General features: G+C 43.5%; 1 protein-coding gene across 1 annotated transcript in view; it reads left to right on the forward strand.

The window, feature by feature from the left end:
- Positions 1-3,315: 3,315 nt before the first annotated feature.
- LOC308115587 (F-box-like/WD repeat-containing protein TBL1XR1) overlaps positions 3,316-24,815 on the forward strand; it is a 42,843-nt gene continuing 21,343 nt past the window's right edge. Inside the window, 2 exon segments of the mRNA XM_080473165.1 lie at positions 3,316-3,547; positions 24,052-24,116. The gene's annotated coding sequence lies outside the window, so the exon portion shown is untranslated.

Here is a 24,815-nt window from a genome sequence, read left to right on the forward strand (position 1 = left end):
CACACACAGAAGACTCAAGCCATTTCTTTGTTGTTTTTTTCCACAAACCCAAGATAACGCACACACACAGACTTCTGCAGTATCTGTTTTCATCCGTCTCAATCTTTGCTCTGCTAAAACGCTTCTTTCCATTCAACAGAAACAGCCGATTGAGCTATTCCCGTCTCCATAGGTAGAGCACATCCATCACGCTTGGCCTTAAGAAGACATATTACAGAGGCATGCTTTGACAGAGACCTTGTCATTGTCACAGCGCTAAATATGGCAGCGGCGGAATGAAGTATGATTTGTCCTTTGGAAGTGAATATGGAGAAATGCTGCAGTGTTGCTGCCCCCCCCTGCCTCCTTTTTGTTAAGGCCACCACTGTTACTGTTGAATGAAAAGTGTAGACAAAGGAGGAGTGGGAGTGTGTTTGCATAGATTCCTGAACAAAGTAGAGGAGGAGAGGAGCAATTATTTTAGCAGCTTCAACAACCGCTGTTCCTTTCATTGAGATCAAGATTCTGCAACCTTCATGACCAAAAGGGTCTGTCTTTTTTTTTTTTTTTTTTTGCGATTTTCCACCAAATGAGGCACCGTTCCCACCGTTTCAAGTGAAAACGCGTCGGTTTTGTTTCGGAAAAGTTTCACACACACACGCAGCAGAGAACAACACGACCAAGTTGGCTCTGTAGTTTTATTTTGACAGGCACCGTAATAACAATCTTGTGATTTGAATGAATCTGGGCACTTCAGTCCTCGTCACTTTGGTCCTTTGACTCTTTCGAGATTCACGATTACCTCTACTGTTACCAATTCTTCAACATTCTGGGTACATTAAAACGAAACGCCTATCATTATAGTGCCAACACAAAGAAAACTACCTCAGGTTTTTTACACCAGAAACCAGATTTGTACTGAGGTTCCTGACAGTCCAGGTCAAGACTTAACCAAATATCCCAGTGGAGGATTAAAGAAAGAAAGAAAGAAACAAAAAATATAAGTGTAATTTGCAGGGATTCCTTTATTTAAATGTCTTTGAACACACTGAGTCTGCTTTTGGAGACATAAAATAAACACGGAAGTGTTCAATCTAAATGAGGTGATGTGTGTTTTTGTTGTGCACAGCTGCATTGGAACTTCTCAGTTGTTGCACCGGGTACTTCTCGTTCTGTGTGTTTGTGCAACGACAACTGGAGCGTCACCACTTCAGGCTTTAAAGATCAACCCTGTTTGAGCTCCTGCATCAGTAGAAACCAGACTCTTTCATTCTCCGTCACCCACACTCGTTACCGTCGGTACAGGTGGCGTCTGAGCTGCACATAAGATCCTCTGTTGTGGTTTTCCAGCGAGTCGTTTACCCCGATAGTAAGTCTGCTTCTCCAGGCAGCTCACAGTTTGCCCCAGCAGAGCTGCTTCCACATGCCACCCTGTTCAGCAGTGACGACTGCCGGCAGACCAAACGACTTAATTACGGCGGGGATGGCCGCACTCCATCCAAATGAGAGCCGGATGCAAAACAATAGACTAAATAATTGCATCGTCAGTTACATTCACGCTCCTGTACAATTAAACCTCCGAGGCCACGCGAGGAGACTAACACTGGCGTTCCCGCTCAACGTGTAAAAGTCCTTACCCATCCTCCACTCGCCTGCTACAGCCCCGCGATGGCTGCCACTACACAGCACCCCGGGGCTTTGTGTCTGTGAATGTTTGGGTCTTTGTCTCAGCTGCCCTGATTGGTGTGTGTGTACCAGCGTGTGTGTGTGTGTTGATGAGCGTATGCTTTCAGTTCACGCACGCATGAGTCTCGTTGTTTACATTCCTCCTCCCAGGAGCTAACGTCACTGAATATAACGACTTTGAAAAGAGCTGCGTGTGCAACGGTGAACCACGAATGAAGATGAACGAACTCATTAAATAATGAAGTTAATTTTTCCAGTTATTGAAATGGATCTTTGTCTAAGTGTGTTCAACCCCCTCCTCCAGTTACAAACATACAGTGAGAGTAATTCAAGCGCACTAACGATTTGTCTCAAATTGGTCGTTCTGGGATTATTAGTATCTTCGCCAATGAAAGCTGGGCGAGAAGGTTACGTTTTTGTCTGTGTGTATTTATTCATTTATTGATTTGTGTGTATGAATTTTACCAACTTCTCGCCAAAACTACTCACCCGAATTGTATGAAATTATCAGGAATGATAGGTCATCACCCAAGGACCAATCGTTTAGATTTTGGGACTTTAACAACTAACGGTTTACGAACAATTCCCAAAGAACTGCAATAAAAAGGCCTATTTATATCCTCTCATCTCACTAAACCATTTTTGAAGTTTTCTCTTAATAATAGCAGTAATACAGCTCCCAGATCAGCTATCAGCCTATCAGCTTTCTTCCTTTCTCTCCTTTGTATTCTTCTTCTTCTTTCTTTTTTTTTGAGCAGTGGCAGTGGCAATGGCATGGACTAGCTGGAACCAGCAGATGGCGGTAGTGCAAGTTCACGGATGCCAACTGCCATTGAACCCAAGTGAAGAAGAAGGGAACCAGTCATCAGGGATGAATGACAAGAGCGGTGGGAAAGAAAGTAGGTAGACAGAACCAGCAGATGGCGGTAGTGCAACTGTATGAATGCAAACTGCCGTTAAATCCAAAAAAATAATAATAATAATAATAAGCTTTGCAGCTTTTCTGTAACCTGGTAGCGGAGCCGCTTCCATCGGGACGAGTCACGTTTCAAACAGGGCTGTAGCTACCTGATCTACCTTGTTAGCCTAGATATGAGCTAACGGTTATCATGCTAGTGACGCTAACTCGGTTTTGCAAACAAACATGCCGCTGGTGAAGGTCTGCACACCACCAGGGGCTCGTTCTAATGTAAAGATTTCTCTGTGGTAGAGTAACTTTAAAATCAGATATAAAATGAGCAGCAGCATAAAATTACATAACATTGACAGAAAAACAAAGAAATATAAGCTTTAGCAGCTTTCTGTTGATAGCAAGCCCCCCCCCAAAAAAACCCACAAAAAAAACCCCAAATGCATTTATCAGAAAAAATAATTATATAATAATGTGGTTGTTGTTGAACATTGACAAAGATCCCAGCAAGCGTTTCCACACTGCGACACTCATTTGGATGTTTATGTGAGTGTAGCTTCCTGCAGAGAGCAGCTCGGCTCAGGCCTGGCCCATTTTCTCCTGGCAGGTCAGCCGCTGTGTTTCAGTCTGAAGCCGCGTTGGCTGCTGCTACTCAACCGTTTGGCTCTTTCCTCGCTCAAGACCCCACGTTTTTTTTTTTTTTTTAAATACGTTTTTTTTTTTTTTTTTTTTTTTTTAATACTGTACTTCAGGCTCATCTCTAAGAGGGACCCACCTCCACACACATGCCCGCGTCCCCAGCGCAGCTCTGCTCCCCGGGGATTCCTTGCGCCGCTCGGCCGCCGGCTCCGCGGGCCGGTATGAAGTTGAATCAGAGCTAAGCGGAGAGAGCCGCGGCGGCGGAGGAGGAGCGGAGCCCGGATCAGGAGCGGAGCAGGCGGCCAGCCCCTCTCGGAGCTTCCCCCCCTCCCGGTGAGTGTCCGTCCGCCGCCTTCCCGCCCCGCGGACGTCGTCGTGAACGTTGCCTGCGCGCGGGCGCGAACTTTGGCGGGGTTATTACGCCGTTTTGCGTGTTTATTATGGTATTTTTGTCTCGCGGGTGGGGGATGGGCAGCGCTTCAGCGCGTGAGTTAGGACGCGCGTGTCCTCGTGCGTGGTGTGTGCGTGCGCGATTGTGTGTGTTTCCTTCCTGTTTGTCAAACCACTTTAGTGATTTTTTTTTTTTTAATCTTTATTTTTAATTCCAACTAGAAATTGAACAAAAAGTTTTTTGTTTTTTTTAATAATTACTTTATCAACCCCACAGGAAAATTGTTTGCAAACCAACACCATGTAATGGGAGCAATTTGGGATTCAATGTCTTGCTCATGGACACTTTGGCAGAGATGGGGAAACGAACCTGCAACCGACTGCAATTTGCTGATGGAAAGATGACAACTAAAACCTCCATTTACCTCATGTTAACATTTTATTATTAAGTTACTTTACCGGAATTTTAGTTGTTGATGTACGTCTCTAATAAGTTGTCAATACCTTTCTGAAGGAAATTCGTCATTACGCTCAGCGGACACGTATTTCCAGCGTTTATATTTCGCATAAGAGATCCGGGTATGTTGACGTCTTAGCGTCACGGAACCGCCCAAAGATTCCCGAACGCAAGATCCCGTTTGTTCACTCGATCTCACTCGATCTCGATTCTCACTGGAAAACTGATCAACCATCCGTTTCACGGCATTTAAGAATATTCTGGTTTCATTAATATTATTTCTTTGAGAAAGTCTGCCTTTTTCTCCGCCTAAATCTGTGAAATGTTGATATTCTCGCTTGACTTGCCGCGCCGCCATCTTTGATATCCCAGAAACCCTTGCGGCAAGTTTCTGATGAGGTCAGTTAGAAAAACATAAACACAGTTTGATGGTTACAAATTCCGGTTTGTTTGTAAACATGTCGACTTTGGTGTGATCGATCTGGAGAAACTACGGGTTGGAAATGAGTGGGAATGAGTGGTGATGGTCTTGGTTTGGTTTATTGTCTGCAGAAGTGAGACCTTTAATGGGAAGTATATTTTACAGATTTATTTCTGGCAGAGTTACTCTAACGTCATTCATCCGACGATAAGTTAAGTTTATGCAATACACCAGTGTGAAGTATGTCCCTGCTTGTTTGACTAATTTTTCTTATTATTTTATTTTATACCCAATCTACCGGGACCAAGAAAAAAAAAAAAACTACATTTCCCCATGTGGACAATAAAAGTTTACCTTATTTCTTATCTGAAATATCAGAAGCAGATATGACTCCTGGGTGAAACTCTTGACCTTTTGAGCATTTTCACTACAGTTGTACGAGTTGCACCAGTCCGGTGTGTTTCCGCTCGCAGGCCCCACACGGTCCTGAACTCATTGAAAGCTGCTGCTGCAGTTTAACCTCGATTATGTGCAGCTCGTTGATAAATGTGGCAGAGTTTCCCCCCGCGTTCGAATACGTTCCCCACCTTTGTGTCAGCCAGCGCTTGATTGAAAGCTTACTAGAGTGCCGTGCAGCTGGTTGCTCCAAAGCCAAGGGCGGTGTGGGGGGAGGGGTGAACACACACACACACTACACACACACACACTCTACACACATACACACATACACACACCCCCGGGAGGGCCACTTGCCAACCTTGTGAAGATAAACTCAATGACACAATGTACGAGTCCCAGATAAGCCTTCAGTATCAGTGCTGGGGAGGAAGCGGCTGGTTGTGCAGACTGTCTTAAGCCAAAGTTAGAATTCACACACTAATTAGATTACCATATTTGTTTTTGGTATTTGTTTTTGTTTTTTTTGGGGGGGGGGGGGGGGGGGTGATGTCTATTTCCACCAATATTTGAAATAGGCCTGGAAAATGGTATCATAAAAAACAAAGCACCAATACATCTAAACCATGACTACATAATTTTAAAAAAAGCTAGAAAGATAACTGATGCCACAGCCAAAAAACACACAAAATACTTTGGAAATCAGGGACAATGTGTCCAGAGATGGACTGATAACTGTCAGATTATATTATTTGTTCTTAATACAATCCAAAAATGTGTGGCTCAGTGAGAGTACAAGTTTGTTAAAGCATGACACTGAATCAAAACAGAAAAAAAAATAGCGCGATGAAGTCGTGCAAAGTACCAGTGGAATACAGCGTTACATGATTGCCATGTGAAATATGGAAAAGTATCACCCTGCCGTGTGAAATGTCTCGCAGTGGAACATTTTATGACCTGATAAAAGAAAAAAGCTATATTGGGAGCATTTCGTTCTTAAATGTGACGACGTCTCGAGATCTAACGTGACAATTACGACCGCTAGCAGAACAACTGGAGGCAGTATCTGGGGTGGGACCGATCATCAGTTCCCCATACGGTGTTCATGCCTATAATGCTTTGCACTGTGACGTTGGCTCTTTGTGACATACAACCTAATAACTAGGTTTACTTGGAATCACGTTAATATTGAAGATACATTTGTTAGATGGCATAGTTGCACTTGCTGCGTTGCTTTTGAAACTGAAACAAGCCAAGAAACGCTGCCCTTGGTCAGAGTCTGACCAGGGAAAGACAATTCGATGTGTTAAAGCAGTGCGGTCCATTTTTAGAAACGTGTGTGCGAAATATTACAAAACAACAATACATAGTACAAATAATTCAACAGCAACCAGGGATATACCATCGGAACAAGGTTTTAAAGGGGTCATATTATGCAAAATTCACTTTCTAATGGTTTTCCAACAGTGATATACGCCCCTATACCCCGTACCCATCAGTTTTTAAAAAGTGTGTTGCTCCAACCAGCCAATCAGAAATCAAACCCCATACAGTGTCATCGGGGGTTTGGCCAATCACAATCAAGGTAGGCCCTCCCTTTGACTCATCCCACAATTAGACAGCTCTGCTCTGGCATATGGCACCACGAGAGGAAGTACTTCCTCCTCTTCCCAAGATGGGCATGTGTGGGCGGAGCCAGTCCAGTTCACACAGACACAGCAGATTCTGAATGCAGCTCCTATGATCCAATATTCAAATGGCTGAAGCATGTGAAAGTGTTTGAAAAGCTGTTTAATATGACCCCTTTTAATAAATTCCAGCATAAACCACCCCTCTTTATTGTGATTAAGTTTCTTTCTGAATATTTGTGCTCGTGTAAGCACGGCTAATTACTATGTAATACCGACATGCCACGAAGCTGACAGAGCTCTTGGCAGCGATTCTTTCCACAGGCCAAAGTAACACGAGAAGTATTGTCTATATATTGTTGTTTGACATTCTACAAAGAAAAAAACTGGCTCTGAGATCATGAAAAAAAGACTTTGGCTTGCTGCTGCAGAGTATGTGTTTACTTCTAGTCCTATTCCAAAGATAAAGTAGTGCTTTACCGGATCACTTGATTCATGGGATATTGAGAGTACATTTCTGGATTTATAAGAACCACTAAATGATGCTCTTCGGTGTGCCAAACCAAAAAAAAGAATAGATGGATAAAAGCTAACGACGAGCAATTCTCAAGGCACAGCCTTCAACCATCCCTCCTCACTTGGCTCTTTGTTCCACATCTTCTAAGGCGTTCAGTGGACGTCCCTGTTCAAGTCAGGGCTCTACCAATCGATGCCATATAGTAGTTCTGTTAAATTGATGAAGTCTTGAGTATCTCCATCAGACGTCCTCACCTCGGTGCTTGATGCATATGAGAGAGAGCTTGTGCTGCTTTTTTCTTTGGTCTTGAATAACTAATGGCATGGTCAAACACATCTTGAGATTGAGAAGAATCAGCCAGAGGGATCGCCAAGGTCTGACACTCCAGTTTAAACTGGCTTAAGGAAAAACAAAGTCCTCAAACCGCAGCGCTACGTCATCTAATCTCACGCTAGTTACGTGTCTGTGTCAGACCAAATGCGTAAAAAAAATTTTCCTTCTTCATAACACCCCAATTTCATAAAATTCAAACACAGAGTAGTAACTGATCATCATTAGGGCTTTTTTATTTATTTATTTTTTTAATACAAGAGTGATTACAAATTTTTTTTTCACAAGGCCAGAAGGATGGATGACAGGGCAGTGTGGGGTGGAAAGCAAAGACAAAGACAATCCAGGAGAATCCACAAACATTCGCCAACAGTGTGGGCGTCAAAACGAATGAAAGTGGCATGAAGGTAGATAAAGTGGGCATTAGCTGTCCGATGGCTCGGATCCCATCCTCTCTCCTGACACTCGATCCGTTCTTTGTCCAAGTAGAAGCCGTCAGGTGAGGCATGCTTTGGAAACGTTTTCAAATGAAAATGCAAAACTGTGGTTATGTTCTGGGCGTCTGTTTCCATGACGACGGTGCTTGGAGCTGTTGAAAATGCAATTATTTGAGAAGGGCTCCCAAGGTGGAACGTCTGAAACACTAGTGCTCCGTCGTTGTATAGATTGAGGAACACAACACTTTTTGAAAATGCTCAGGCTCCGTGTCCCTATGGTTGAGATGCTGCTACTGCACATGCTCACTAGACGGACAATAAGAACATTTCCTCCAGAGTGTCATCACTCCCAGTCCATATTCTCCTGGGACTTGGTAGTTTTATCGTTGACTGTCGCCGTAATAACAATCCAACTCGGTCATCTTTCCACTGGAATGTCCGTGTGCTACCATTGTTAATGCTTCTAGCGTTTTGTTTTCTGGATGCATGTGTGTGTACAAGGCTTCATCCCATCAACAAACAACTAGTGGACCAACAGCAGCATTTCCGCTGCGTCTGCGTAAACTGCCACAGCTTTCAGAGCATTGACGTGTGAACGTGAAAATGCAAAATCGACGCGCTTTAACAGCGACCTCTCTGGGCGCCACGCACCACACCTAGTTGGTAACAACAGTCACCACCCAAGCTGACCCCAAGAGAACGGAGCAACAAGAATGCTGAGAAACGAATCAAGTGTCAGAAGATGGCTAAATCTACAGCGGCGTGAAGCTCCAGATGTTCGTAATACTTTGGCACTTTTTGTTGTCATTTGCTTTGTTGTACAGCTACGGTGAGATAGTGCCTGAATTGTAGTGACGAGACAGCAGGACAGACTGTTGACCCAAAAGCTTTTAAAAGTCGTGGTTCTTGTCTTTATATGGGTTGGTGTATGGAACCATTAAAGTCCTTCCCCATGAGGCGCTTACTGAACAACGGCATACATTTCACTATCCGTGAGTGTTGTGAACAGTTTTGCATTTATGAAGTAAATTGCATTGCTGAGTTTAAAAACTTCAACTTTGACTTGGACCAAACTCTGCCATGTGTTTACTTTTTGGATGTTGTGTCAAATTGATTGTGTTGAATGAAGCTCACATCGTTTCAGATATTACAATTGGCTATTGGAATACTTTGACTTCCTGTTTTGTAGTATTTCCACACCGTTGACATATTTGCCACTGCAAGCTGCATGTTGCGGCGATTACGTGGACATTTATGAGATGTTTTATTGTTTTTTACTATTATAAGCTTCTTAAAAGCTATTTATATTTATTGTATTGTTTATACCTTTTGATTTTAATCTATCTTTGCCTTTGAAAGGAAATTTCAGGTTTCTAAGCTTTGCATTTTAATGCCTTCAAACATAATTTCAATGTTCTTTGATGTCTTATTTCAACGTGTTTCAAAGATCTTGTGACGCTTGCTGAACTCCCTTGTGTCTGGACGGTGCAATATGAATAATCTTGCCTTTCTGTTCAGTGATCTCGTGTTGCACAGGAAGTGAACAGCACGCGCTGGTGTCAACAGTCCCTGTAGTGTCATTTTTGTTGTTGTTTTGTTTTAAGAGGAGACCTAAGACATGGCTCTGACGTGAGCTGTCGCATGAGGACACCCGACAGTCGCACGCTGACGTGAGGGGCTTCCTGCTTTTCTCTGGTATGAGTGTGTGCCACATGAGACTCGCTGTAAGAGGAGACGCCCCGGTGACCTTTATCTGCTTTGTGCGAGAGGATATTGTGGAAGGGGAGTTGGTGAAGCTTGTGAAAGAGTGGGATTCAGGTGTCGCTATCGAAAACAACATTTTCTTAGTCTACTTTTAGGGCCACATGGCGGAGGTGAACACTTTCACTTTATGGTGAGACGACTTCCCTGATCGGAGTCTGTGGCGAGCTGAGTTTTCTCCGGGTAGCGCGGTATCCGCCCACAGTCTAGAAACATGCCATTCAGACTAATTGGTGTCTCTGAATCGCCCATGGGTATGAATGTGTGAGTAATTCTCTATGTCTCTGTGTTTGTGATGGACTCCCAACCAGTCCTGCTTGTACCTTTTGCCTGTAATCAGTCGGGATCGGCTCCAGCTCCCGGTGAGCTTCAGTTTGACAAAGTGCTGTAGAAGACAGATGGTTTGCTGTTATTTTGTTCTCTCACTGCAGATGCCTAAACGTCAATAAATGACATCATGATTGAACCTATTTTTAAAGCATTGTTTGTGCTGTGATCCACTGATGCTGGTATGTAGTTTGATATCGCTTACCTTTAATGATTTATCGCGCGTCCAACCTGCCACGATTCTGCTTATATTTCGAAGTTTTCAACCGCTGCCGCCACGCATGTGCACCAGTAAATGTTTTCCTTCGTCGTGTCATGACTCCAAGTCCTTATTCTCCTGGGAGTTTTATTGTTGACAATCACTGTAATAACAATCTACCTTGGTCGTATATCCACTAGAATGTCCGTGTTCGCCCATTGTTCGCCCATGTAGTACATATGCCAGGCCTATAGGGGGTGGTGTAACTCTACCACAGAAATACACCAAAAACGGAAAATAAGACACGGAGCATGAAAACAATCCTCGTATTCAAGAAATCCAACATCTCGCCTTAGTGAACCGACTAGCATCGGTAGCTTCAGCACGTAGTCCGCCATCGTTGTTTTTAAGTGACGTCACGGAGACGGTCGCGTGGCGACTGCATCCTTTTTCAGCAAATGTGTGTCTTGCCCATCCACACGTTGAGGCTGAGGCGGCATTTACAAACTTCTCCAATCTGGAACCTAATCTGGAACCCATTTTTAGGCTCCTGATGCCATGCCGTGTGGGTGATAGGCCAAAACTGAGTGGTTACATGAAACGGCGTTGTCGTGTGGAGAAGGCCTAAGATGAAGATGCAGGGGTGTGATGAATGGCAAAATATTTCAATTTGCTGATTGTTTTGTTTGGTTCTTCTTCAAATTGACGTCTCTTGCCTCTGAAAATTGGCTGTGATTTGCAGTTAAACGCTGAAACGAACACAACAGGTTAATTTTTGGTGTAATCCGATGGGAACAAATGTGCAGATATCACGAATGACAAAGAAATATCAGTAAAAAAACAAAACAAAAAAATCAGTGCTTTCATATTGAATATTGGTTGGCCTTGTCTGTCTGTAAGACACAGTCCAAGCAAATAAAATAACACTTCAACTTTGGTTTTGAAAGATAAAAAAGACAGATGACATTTGCTGTGATGGCGCCTGCTGTGTTTTGGGATACCAGATCTCTGAGAGTAGGTGGGAAATAACATGTGCACGTCTGTGCCAGTGAATTTCTGAATTGGCAGGAAAACACTGATACCCTCTTCGTTCCCCTGAACAAGCACCTGCAGATTCATAGAAGGGGTTCAAACAGCCCGGTGGCTCACGCAATAACAAGGGAAATCGGGGATGTGTTGGAATATTTCCATTGAGTGATATTGGTGCAATAATAACGATAATATGATGATGATAAATATTTTGGTTGAAAAATTAATTCAGCAGTAGCCAGTCCATAAAGGGCGTCCATGCAGATTCTAAAGCACTCTGATTGGTTCCTTCCCACATTGTGTTGCTTGTTGTAGTGTAGCATGTAAAAAGTCTAAGAGTATTGTCAAATTGGGATTCAGTTTATGTAAAAGAAGCAGTTAAATAGTGGAATGTTCCAGGTTCATAATACAGGTTGACAGGCCACAAAATCTGAATCGATATACACAAAAACAAGCGTTCCCATACACACCTTAGTTTTGCACTGAAGCACCATTTATTAATTAACCTTTTATAAAGTAATGTGATATTCACAAGTTATAGTCTGGGCTCGTAAAACCGGCCTGTGGCGGAACTATAAGCAGTATTTAAGTGGTTCTTTCAAAGTTTTGTCAAATCCAGTGAAAGTGACAAATAAAATCAAGAATTTAATATATACTGAACTTAAACCTTTTACAGGCTTTTTGTATTTTACAGTTAAAGATGTTGTGATGTATTGTTATCTGATTGTCTTGCATTTATTGGGTGTCGTATCGTCGAGTACCCTGTGATTCAAACCACTAGACCGTATGCGACGCATCAAAGGCTGCAACTACAACAATACACAGCCCAGTACTGCGAATCTTGCGACACAAATTTTTAACCGACATTTGCTGCAAGGTCGACGCTTAACTTACCATGTTGTGGCTTTTGCACATGTAGATCCAGCTGAAATGCCGCTGCTTTTGCATTTTGTTATGGCTTTTGCATTGTGGCTTACCGTGTTTCGTTGTCTACGTTCACTTCATCAACAACAGACGGATGCAGTAATGGTAATAATAGCAGTGTAACGCTGAGATGCTGCAGTTCTCACCAAAAGAACCGCGTAATCTACTGTATGAAAGCACTTGTAGAACAAACAGAAAGGATTTGATGTTGCATTTAAGTCTTTTGGGGTGTAAATTGTAGTGACGGCATGCCGGTGAAGTGGTGAGCACCGTCATCAGGTGAAACAGCCGGGTGTGAGTCTGAGCGGTGCGCGACCTTTTCAGTTGCTCAGTTGTTGTGTCTGAGCGGGCTTTGTGCAGCCGCTCTGACTTCCTCCCGCGTGTCGGGCTAATTGATGACTAAATTTGCAGTGGGCGGGTGTTTGCCCCGCAAGTGATGTCGCATGCAAGGTGTTTCCAGCCTTCCGCCTTATGTCACTTGAGCGTGAATCTGGGTTCAATAGAGCGGGTGCACAGAAGTGGATCTATGGATGGATGAACAGACAAATAGTTGAAGGCTGCGATTAACCGTTAGCTCACAGAGCAGCGGGTGACGTTTGCCTGTCTGTCAGCGACCCCATTGAACCTGCCTCCAGAGTATAAAGCGAGACGGAGGTAATCTCTGCCGTTCATCTGTATCCAGTCACTCATTTCCTCCAAAGCTTCACTCAGTCAATTTGACAGACCTGGAATCTCCATGTGTCCTCTGCAGCGAGCTTTGAAACACAACGCGCCGGCTGTCGTCATGCATCGGTTGTGCTTATTACGGAGCAGAATGGACTGTGTGCGAGGCAGGCGGCTGAGTCATGTTATCTGCACAGGACACATTGATTAGCTGGCCTTAATAAATCACAGCGGAAGCGTGGTGGAGTAGTGCAGTTATGTAAGCGCCAATCGTCAGGCATGTGAACTGAGGGAAGAAAAAGAAAAAAGGGAACGGCAGACTGGACTAAAGTGCGGTGAATAATGTCTTCCATCGTTGGGTAACGGCCTGACATGAGACGGAGAGACGAGCAAACATGCAGCAGGCCTGCGCTCGAAGCCAGGCTTTGTGTCTGTCACTCGTCAGACCCAACGAGCCCCTCAAGTGAGAGCTGCAGCTGGTGTACAGCGAGTTAGTTTATTTATTTATTTTTGATTTATTTATTGTGTGAAGCTGGTAACTTGAGGTCAGACAAGCGCACCGGTTTTGGCCGATCATCCACACAGCGCGGCGTTTTAGGAGCCTGAAAACATCTATTCATAAAAAGAAATTCAACACTGGTGCTCTAGTGGGGAAATTGTAAGGCCACGTCCACACACGAGCCAAAACAGTTTCTCCAAAAATAAATTCCGTCCACACATCATTATGGACGCGGCTCAACACGGAGCTTCAGGTAGATGGACAATAATAACATTATTGTCCTCCAGAGTGTCATGACTCCCAGTACATATTCTCCTGAGACTTGGTGGTTTTATTTTGACAGTCGCCGTAATAACAATCCAACTTGGTCGTCTGTTCTCTAGAATGTCCGTGTTCTCCCATGGTTGATGTTTTCAGCGTATTGTTCTCTGTGAGCATGTGTGTGTGTGGTTTCATAAACAAATAACAGCACCAACTAGTGGCCCAACATGAAAACTACATCGTTATCATCAGTTCTGACGTGGAAACGGACATAGTTTTCATGACGTTGAATGTTGAAAAGAAAACGTTGTCGCGTAAACTGGGCCTTGAGTTGCATGATTGTTTGTGAACGTCACTCATCTGGGACAGCCCGTCACTCTCATAGCTGCAGGGACAAAATGGTGAAGCTGGTGTCGAATTATAAGCTCTCGACAGCCGATTGCTTTCTGGAAAATAGCCAGCTCGCGTGGAGGACACAGCCTGGAGATAATGAAGCTTAAACGCCGAGTGTCAGACGAGCCGACCAGAACGGCTCTGCGCAGACAGGAGTCAGGACATTTTTAGCTCAAGAGAAAAAAGAAACCACAACACCTTAAATATGCATTTCTGTTAGATATCAACAGGACCTGTGCGTCACACTGTTAACGGCTGAGTTTTATAATCACAAGCTCCGTTCCGACACTTCTGCACTCGATCATTTTACCATTTAAAGTTCATTTGTATTTGTACAGGAGGATCTGCTCTCTGGTTTCTGTTTCCTTTATTTGACGGCCCCTCTCAAACAGAGGAGTCCCCTCACCACGTTCAGCTGCAGAAATCTTATCGCCTCATCACACTTGTTAGGGCCGTACTTCCAATCTATTCTAAAATACGTTTGCACGCTATAGGACTTAGTAGCACAGCTTGGAGGATTCCAGAACGTGTCCTTTGCTTTTCCACAGCAGGCAAACCGAGGCAAGTTCCTGAAAGTATTAAATAAATCGGAATCCTAGCCAAATAATGACTTGAATTTAAAACATGTTCTGTTTGGTTGCCAGTAATGGAGCGGACAATGGAGTAGTAGACATTCTGCTCCGTCCGGGCCTGGAGCGCCACCGCACAGCTGCACCGTGGGTGTGCATTTCATCGTGCAGCATGGACTGCTGACTTGCTCTGTTTGGGCCTTTGGTGATGCTGGTTTTGTCGAGCTCGTTCGATTTTAATCAGGCGAGTGTTACAGTGGACGAGTAGCTCAACTGACGTAGAGTAGAGAGACTCTACCACTGGTACATCACAGGTGATTTACCGTCTGACTGACTTTATTTTTAGGCATAAATACAATGAGAGAGAAGCAGGGCGTCTTTGGATCGTTTGTTTACCCAGGCACACTTGGAATTTCTGACATGTTTTCAGGAATTTGAATTTATTGTAAGGAAAGCCCCTTGAGATGCAACATCTCGTTTACAAGGGGGACCTAAGGAACACGGAACATAAAGACACAGAACATAAAACAGTTGACATGCAGTTTCACTAGCCAGCACAATACATAATAAGTGTAACTCTGGACAACAATAAGACAAACATAAAACACCGGACAATCTTGCTCACACAGGACATTAAGCTCACATGTAAAGTTTCACATGACTAACATTTTGTGGCCGAAGCTTAAACGTTGCTGTGACTTGATGCCAATCACAGTATGAATACTGTAGTATTTATTGTTTTGTTTATTCACCTTCAAACATTTCAAAAATTCTCTGATGAAAATGGAAAAACAGCACAGTGGGTTTTAATGCTGGGGCTGGATGAAGAGTTAAATATGAACACTGATGTACAGGAGGAGTGGACCTAATTTATAAAAGCAACAACCAGTTGTTGGCTCTTTTCTGGAGCATGTTTTCAGCAACAGTGTCAATAAGCTGAAAGTGTGTTAAACCTTTGTAGATGCTGCTTCTTCCTTTTTTTAGCCTTTAATTGTTTCTGAAAGCAACAGATGCAACATTTACTGTGATTGTCAAGCTGCAGTTAAGAAGAATTATGATGTTAAAGGGGTCATATTATGTAAAATTCACTTTCTAAAGGTTTTCCAACAGTAATAATCGTCCCCATACCTGGAATGACGCCCCAGAAGTGAAGAAAATCTGTCAGATTCAGAAATCAAACCCTATATAGTGTCATCGGGGGTTTACTCAATCGCAATAAAGGTAAGCCCTCCCTTTGACTCTTCCCACAATTCAAATGGCGGCGGAAAAGCTGGATTTGGGGGAATAAACTTTGAATACAAAGTTTCTGGACCAATGAGACCATGTGAAAGTGTTGAACAGCTGGATAATATGACTCCTTTAATGCTGGGCACCGGTAAACAGCAGAAGACTAAGGCCCCGATTATATAACGTTTCAACTGTAAACACGTATGTTTTGTGTTTTCGTTTAAGGAGAGTTTCGCGTTTACACTGCAACGTTGTGATGTCCGTGTAGACGGCTGAAATCCTGAAAACATTAGTTAGCGTGTTGATCCTAGCGGGTGCTGCTGTTTGTGTGACGAGGTTCAAGGTTACTTTATTAGTACCCGCGGGTAAACTTGTTTTACAGGTTTTGTGATTGCTTGGCACGTCATAACAAATAGACACCCAATAAACCAAACAACCAGATAATAATAATTATAATAATTGGTCGAGTGAAGCAAGACTCAATGTTCTGATAAATCCACACACATGCGTACGGAGAACAATCCGCTCTAAACATTAACAACGGGGGAACCCAGACATTCTAGTGGACAGACGATCAAGTTGGATTGTTATTACGGTGACTGTCAAAATAAAACTACCGAGTCTCAGAAGAACATGGACTGGGAGTCGTGACACTCTGGAGGAAAACAATGTTATTATTGTCCGTCTACTGAGCATGTGCAGAAGAACTATTAACTGAGGCCGTGGTGCGCATGAGTAGTAGCAGTGCTTCTGCCGTCTGAGCGTTTTCAAAAAGTGGCTTCAACTACTGTTGTCGTGCATTTTTCACACGTAAATGCGGCATCAGTCGCTGGCTTTCAAGTGGCGAGCTGCTGCAACGCTTCCCTTCTCTTGGCCTGTGCACTCTTTTATCCACTCTTTATGTTTTGTCACTTGTGGTAAATTTGTAGCATACTCTTCTGAAAACCTCTCAGAGGCATTTTTTTGATATCTTCAAACGCGGGGATGATCTTGCAGTCTACCTCCGTTAATCTTAGACCTGGAAGCAAACGCAGCCTGTCTGTTTCCCGGCAAAGAATTGGAGCCACTTCAGCTCCTTTTCCTGGCTCCGAGCCAGAAAGCAACGAACACTGGGGCCAAGTTCACCTCCAGCATGAAGCCAGATCCAGGATCTTTCTGGCTGAAGCCACCCCTCCAAGTTCCCTTTTTTGTTTTGTTTTTTTGAAAGAAAGGCACTTGAATGGAGCGAAAGTCCCCGCTGTGTTTGTGGAAGGAGTACAGCATGAAGGTCTAAAGGCAGACCTACTTTTTAAGCAAAAATAGTCTGATCATGAGGACAAGCATTTTTACAACTAGTTGTTCAATCGAAAGCTCTGTGCAGCTTTGGATGACTTGCAGCCCTAAAAGAAGTCCAGTGTTCGGATCAGTGATCCTGACCGTGCAGTGTCAACAATCTCCGCTGATATCTGGAGATATGACAGCCGGTTACTGCTGATGGTGTTCTCTCTTATCTGATGCGTCTTCCACTTTACAGAGGAGCCGCCGCCGACGATCGCCGAGCCACTCTAAGCTTTCAAAGGGTAGCACGGCACACGGAGAGTTAATGGAGTCATCACTCGTCCTTTGCAGTGAGCGATCGACGGCGAGCCTTGTGTTTTCACGCAGGAGTCAACACAGGCGAGCGCTCACTTGGACGCAGATGATCTGGTGGCTTCCCAATGCAACGTTTACACGACAGCGTTTTCACTTCCATGGAGTTTTGAGGGTCTGTTTCCATGACAACGGTGTGCGGGGTCACTGAAAATGCTTGGTTCCCCACGTGGAGCTTAATGTTGAACGCTCGTCGTGTAAACGGGGAAAATGCAACTTTCTGAAATACTCCATCACCGTATAGACGGTGGAAACCCTGCACGCTACGCCCATAGTAAATAATATTTTTGCACATGCTCAGTAGAGATTCCATATCCTCCTGGGACTTGGTAGTTTTATTTTGACAGTCACCGTAATAACAATCCAACTTGGTGGTCTGTCCACTAGAATGTCCGTGTTCTCCTGTTGTTGATGTTTACAGCGTTTTGTTCTCTGCTGCATGTGTGTGGTTTCATTATAAAAACAACCCAACAGCACGCACTAGTGGCGCAACATAAAAACTACATCATTTTCAGTGATTCTGCCGTTTCCATAGAAATTGACATCGTTTTCAAAAACGTTGCAGTGTAAATGGGCCCTAAGTAACAAGTCACTGCTAACGTGTTTCTAAAAGAACACGTAAAATAGCCCTGTCCGAGGTTCAAGCATAACTTGTCACATTCAGTTTGCTGGTTAGACTTTTTACAGATGTTGAAAGATTAAGATTTTTATTGGTTTTCTAACTTGTGGATATTGGATTTAAAGGATGATCAGTTTTTAACTAACATAACAAGCTCATAAAATAAGACTTCAGTTATGTCGAAATGCGCAATATTTGAGTCTGTACCCTGTTTTTTTTTTTTGTTGTTGTTGTTGTTGCCAGTATACGGTTTTTGTTTTTCCCAACTGCAAGACGAGTGAATTGCACGGAGACGAAATGGCGTTAATGTTGTTTCACCTCCAGGGCACTCCTGTGCAGGGGATTGGCGGTAGCAGCAGTGCTTCAATAAATGAATTTAGTTAGTTTGCACATATGCCCAAATGCGTTGCACATTGTGTCTCCAACGCGACGTTATTGCCAAAAGCCAACTTGCAGTGAGTCGTTAAGAGGCAGCGTGGAAATGGCGAACTGATTACGGCAGTCATACAGAACCTTTGTGTGAAACAGCCTAAGGGCCAACTTGCCTGTTGGGCTCTAAAGTGAGTTGCGGTGTTCTGTGATTGAAAATGATTATTTTTCGCCCGTGCCACAAACGGATAAACAACTTAGTTAGTTCCACCATAGCAGAGGCAGACTGAACGTACATGAGAAAGCTTGCATTTATTGAATGTAGAGTTGATTTGATAGTCATATTGGACGTTGTTGAGTGTACCTACTTCACAGAAGCTGGCGGTTGTGACACTTGAATCAGATTTTAAAACAGCATGCCGGTGGCACTGAACGGGTGCCTTTTGAGCGGTATATTAAAATGGCACAAAAATAAACCAATCGCAGCTCATGATACGTTGCGTGGCTTAGCGGGTTATTATAGGATCTCACTGCAGGTATTCAGCTTGATCATGCCAACATTCGCAGAGCCGAAACCACACTGAAGCAACATTAAAGTTAAAAATGTTAAGTAACATCGCTTTTTGCACTTCTTTTTATACCTGTTTGGTATAAGTAACCGATTATAAACTTTATATAAAATATACAAAACAAATCATTTGTGTTTTTGCTTTCAAGCTGACACTAAATTATGTTAAGATTGTTAATTTGTCAATAGAACAGAGTGTAGGATTAGGATTAGACATGGATGCCACAAGATATTTTACAGTAATTTACACTATTACGCTGAGGAATGTTTAACTGCAGCTAAATGTCGCTGGCTGCTTGTGGCGCTGCGATGCTTTGCACTGCCGTATCATCATCGGTGGCCTGGGCCTCCGCGCTGTTTCAGAAGTCGATGTGTTTATCTACCACGTCTAAAAGATCTGTGGCTTCGTTGATCTTGTGCTGCTTTGATTGGGGCAGTTTTTTAAAGACACTTGGACGTAGTTTGGTTGCTGAGTGCAAGGCTTGTGATGCAGCACACTTTGAATTTTCTTCCAGGTCTTCCCGCCACGGACTCTCAGTTTTTTGGACATTTAATAATTCATCAATAAATGGCATTTTATTAAGAAACTATGGAGTGATCAAGTAGAGTATAGTGAGCTAATGAAGTCTCAACGTATAATTAAAAAAAAACACAGTCGTCTTCATTTTTTTATTTGAGGATCTGTTGGACCTGAACGCGCGGACAGATTTTCTTTGTGACGCATCGACAGACCCGAGCCTTCCTTTTTGGATCCACTTCGTTTTGGCGAAATCTTTCTTTCTTTATTTTTTGGTCCGCTTTTGGTATCCTGCAAATACCGACGCAATCGCTCTTCCAGGCGTTGCCTCTGCAACCGAACACGTCGCCGCGGCTCGTCCTCCCATGTGATTGATGGCGAAGCCGGCGAGTTTGTGCCTCGCCGCAGCGCCACGCAGCAGGCGGATAGGAGCCGCCGGTGGCGTTTGTTTCACCACGGTGTATGTCACAATTGGCACGCCGGCACCAGCACATCAGCACTCTTTTCTGTGAACAGGAAGAATGCAGTCTGCAACAAAAGCACACTGCAGTCGGTGCTGGTCTGCACTGAACAAACTGGGTGTTTAATGTGTAGAAACACATGGTGAGAATTTTGTGAGAGGATGAAAACGCAGTGAAGTAACTGCTTGAGCCCCACGTGCTGAACGTTTACTGTGTTTTAAAAAAACAAGACCTATTAACACGGCTGCTCGCTGCTGGCCTGGTACCTCTCCACTGACAGTCACTTGCCGAGTATTTCCTGAGCCTTTTCTTTCCATGACTTCAGTCGGCAGCTCCCACTTTCTGCTTCACACACACTTTTGAAACGTGTCTGAACACACAGACTGATCCTACCCAAGCTACGCTCGGTGATAAATAGCTGTTTTTTTATTTAGATTTTTTTTGATTGGTTGTTTTATTTTGACGGTCAATAACAATCCAACTTCATTGTCTGTCCATACAAATGTCTGTACTTCCATTGTTCATGTTTAGAGCATGTTGTTCTATGTATTCATGTGTGTGGTTTTATTACAAAAACAGCACCCATTTTCAGTGTTCCTGTGTAAACGTTTTCAAACTCCTCTGAAAGGAAACTACAAAAATGATGCGATTTCACTTGACACATTATCTTTTAAAAGGGACCTATGAAAGGTCATGACCCCCCCCCCCCCCCCCCCCACACACACACACACACACACACACACACACCGATGTTAAAACACTTCAGTGAATCCAAACACACTCTCAATCTTAACAACGTACAAACGCGAAAGCCTTTTAACTAAAATAATACAGTTTTCCAGGTTTGATTTAGAGCCTAGATGTGTTATTATGTTGTTCTATTTTTTTTTTAACTTGTCGAGCAAATCTTGGAGCCTTCTAACAATCTTTGGATCCTCTCCAACGGGATCCATTACCCCGAGTGATGAACTACCATTTGAATCCATTCCCACCAGATTCTCGACGAGTCAAATGCGATTCTTCCTCACGAAGACAAATTATCCATCCATCATAGTTTCCTAAAAATCCCGTTGGGAACAAGATATGTAACTTTTCCTTAAAGAAAAATGTTTTCCTCTAAATTTCTTTGAAATTCATCCCAATGATAAATGTCAACGTAATGTACTGAGCTGCATGTGTACGTGTCACCAGCGTGCTGTCAGCCACCCAGTTTAAAGGGTAATCCCTGAAGGCAGAGATAATCACCCTGGTGTTTCATTCTTGGAGTGTCTCAGTCGGCCTCGTGCCGCATGAAAAAATGCATTTCTGGCATGCGAAGACTCGTATCCCCGACCAAGCCACACCCAGTCGCCCTCCCACCAGCCTCCTCGGCGGTGGGAGGCTATCTCTGCTTTGTGTTCTGGAGCCTCGCCTCTCGAAGGGAACGACGACCGAATCAATGGAAACAATGAGTGAAAGGAGAAAAGGCAAGGAGGGAATTAAGGTCAGGGGGAAAAAAATGAGGATGGAAGCAGTGAGCTGGGAGGAGGAGCCTTAGGAAAAAATGCACGCCGTTATGTAATCTTGCAAACGCTCAGGCATGCGGCATTAGTATTTGCCACTGAGAGGAATTGGTGTCACTGTTGCTTTAAAGCTTCACCAAGCTGTAGTGTTGCTCAAACCGTCAATGAAATACTGATCAGCTGCACGACCTGAAACTGGTCCACACTCGGGTGAATGCTTGTAGGTGTTGTCTCAGAGTGGGGTTGTTTGGCGTCTGAAGACCTGAAGCATTGTTTTGACACCTGAATGTGGGACAGTCACATGATCGCGCCCTGTGGGAGTCATACTGCTTTCACTTCATTGGGGTTTTCTTCATCAGAAGTTTTATTAGAGAGTGGGCGTATTGACTGGGGACGCAAGCCAAATTACACTCTATTAGGACATAATATATGGAATTACAATACGCTTGTACCTACTTTAGAGGATTTTTATTGCTACGCTTTAATTCTGTAGGCCTGTCTTTGTTAGAGGCAAGGCGCAAATATTACTGTCCAAGAAGCCCGTAAAATTTTATTTTCTGTCACGCGCTTGATTTTCGGCGTGCACCGAGTGTCGCGCAGTTGGGAGAATGGACACTAAAAGAAGATCAAAGCATGCGGAAGGTTGGGGAATAGTGAGTTATGAGTTTTGTTCACGATTCCAAAAACCGTTTCTGCAAAAATTGGAAAAAAAAGAAAGAAAGAAAAAAGTTGCCAGTCAAAGCGGATGTGATTGTGGTGAAAAGGGGTGCACGTACACAAAAAGCACATCAAAAGGTGTGGAAAATTCAGGAATAGTGTGCCATGACTTTTATTAAAGATTCAGCAAACTGTTTCCGCTGAATTTGCACACAAAGAAATCAGCCAGTCAAAGCGGATGAGATTTTAGTGAAAATCACAAGATGGAGGGGATACTCGTCAGCAGCGAGCTGGAGGCGCATCCAAAATGTATTTTCTGCTTTCATTGGTGCCGGTGTAAAATTGTAAATGGTCCCCCATAGAATATGGACCCAGGTCCTTTTTCTGCAGTGAAATATGCCCACCCCCAACCCCCCCTACCAGATTTTGGAACTGAAACACATCTTAACCACATAAATACATGTGAATAGGTAGCAAATAACAATTTTATTATAGATAAACTATTAAAGACAGAAAACTGGTTTGATGTTCCTTGAGAACCTGGCATTGCCTGATGGCACTTATAGAAAATAGACACAGGTACTATAATATACATTAAACACAAGAGGTAAAGATGCTTATATCATATGAAATGGACTTAAGTACTCTAATACACATTTTATATTTGGGGGTGGGGGGGTCCATATCCTATGCCATAGAAAATGGACCCGGGTATATTTAATATACATTAAATACGAGGGGTACAGATTCCACAACATAGGAAGTGGACCTCGGCGTTACACCAATACACCGTGAACGTGCCCCAGTCACAGCTCCACCCAAAGCGTCACTTAAACTGACATCAACCTCCCGGCGGAGGAGCTCGTCAGCTAAGCCGCTAGCAGCACAACTGAGAGTAATCCTCGCTGTGTGGAGCCTTTTTAAGAGCAGCAACAAAAATGAAGGGAAACTGCAAATTATACTCCACGCCGGTGCCAATTGGAGATCTGCTTGTAAATTACTGATCAAATGGGTGAAGATTTAAATTTTTTTTTCTTCTAGCATTGCTCGGGGAAAAGAATGCCGAGTGGATGTTGGTTGTTTTTTTTGACAGAAACCACATCAAGTTGAAAAAGTAAAGGCAGACAGAGCGTCCCCACACAAAAACCAGAGTGAATCTGGTAATTTACTGAATGCAATATCTCATGTATCACGGATGTTGTTACATGGTGGTGGTAGTCCCCGCTTAAAACTGACACAATATTTCAGTTTCTCACGCAAGTTGTGTTTGAATGTGTTTTCCTTCCTCTGTTTCTGTGGAACATGTTTTGTAAATTGCCGCTGTCGTCGTTTTTCTCAAATTGTTCAAAGAATTTTGAGAGATGCCCCGATACCACTGTATGGGTTTTTTCAGCGTACCAATAAAAGTACGAGTATTAGAGGAGTCATATTATTCAGCTTTTCAATACTTTGACATGGTCCTTTTGCTCCAAAAACGTTGCATTCAAAGTTGCTTACTTTTCCTTGATTTTCCTCCATTTGAATATTGGATCATAGGAGCTGCATTCAGAATCTGCTGTGTCTGTGTGAGCTGGACTGGCTCCGCCCACACATGCCCATCTTGGGAAGAGGAGGAAGTACTTCTTTTCGCGGTTCCATGTGCCACTATTTTTCTCCCTCTCTTGATATTTTAGCAGAAAATAATTTTACACTCCGTCTTACTTTTGTATTTCTCATTAATATTAAAGAAACCGCGGACATCGCTCGTCCTCTGTTGCGTAGCTGCAGGTGATGATGCTGACGGGTGACGTCACAAAGTACTCGCCGGGTTGTAGCGGGAGTCTTTTACAAGTATGAGTACTCCGTGCAGTGTCGGACCCAATACTGGTATCGGTATCAGTGCACACAATTTTTACACTGTCAATGGTATGCTTAAGTTAGTTAGGACGCCACCTACTGGTGAGGTCATAAATAAAGATCTATTGAGCGATTCACAAACGCTTCATATTGGACATTTTTAGCCCGCGGTTTGCGTACGTTGTCCCCTGAGTGAAAAGGTTGGAATTGAACGACCCCGTAACTGAATGTCGATCTACTTTGTGTTGCAGGTTCTGACCACATGGTCCAAACCCTCGACTGACCTACGGCTCCTGCAGAGAGACTTACTACAGTGGTGAGTGATCCCAGGCCTGTTTGCTCACAGCAGAGGTCATACTGTCTTTGCTTTGTCAGAGCCTGGACATTAAAAAAAAAAAAGGACAAAGTAACCTGGACATGGCAGTTTGTCAGGAATCTGAGCATCGACCAACCCGACATCACTGTCTCACTGAGGAGTTGTTCTGGTTCGCTGACGCTTTTTCATTGAACTCTGTTCACTTTCCGAGAAATGAATGTCGTCTTTGTCCAAACTTTCTTGGGAGTTTTCTCACAAACAAATGAAGTCTTGTATTCCGGTCGGACGAATGCAGTATAATCCCGACGCGGTGTCGTGTTCCAACGCGATTGCAGTTTGGCCCTTTGCCTAATTTGATTGCACCGCAGCAAAGTCGGCAAGTAACGAGGCGTGACGGAGGGCGGCGAGACACGCAACACGAGTCTCAGGCGGACTTAAAACAATTATCGGTTTTGTCCTTTGATTTATTTATTTTTCCTGATTATAGGAAAATCATAAAAAAGGTCATAAGAGATCTGTAGCGGCGTTCATTGCAGCGAAACCGTCTTCGCTGAAGTACGAACCAAGATTTTTAATCTCCTTGTACATCAGCTGTTGTCTGGTTCGGCTCTTGGTTATGATATCTAGCAGAGACTCTTGATTTTGTGCATCTGCTCAAAATTAGCTCACAGATCTCTTGATGTTTTTGTGTTTGAAGTT

Source organism: Lipophrys pholis, assembly GCF_963383615.2.
Source record: "Lipophrys pholis genome assembly, chromosome: 10".
Lineage (NCBI taxonomy): Eukaryota > Metazoa > Chordata > Actinopteri > Blenniiformes > Blenniidae > Lipophrys > Lipophrys pholis.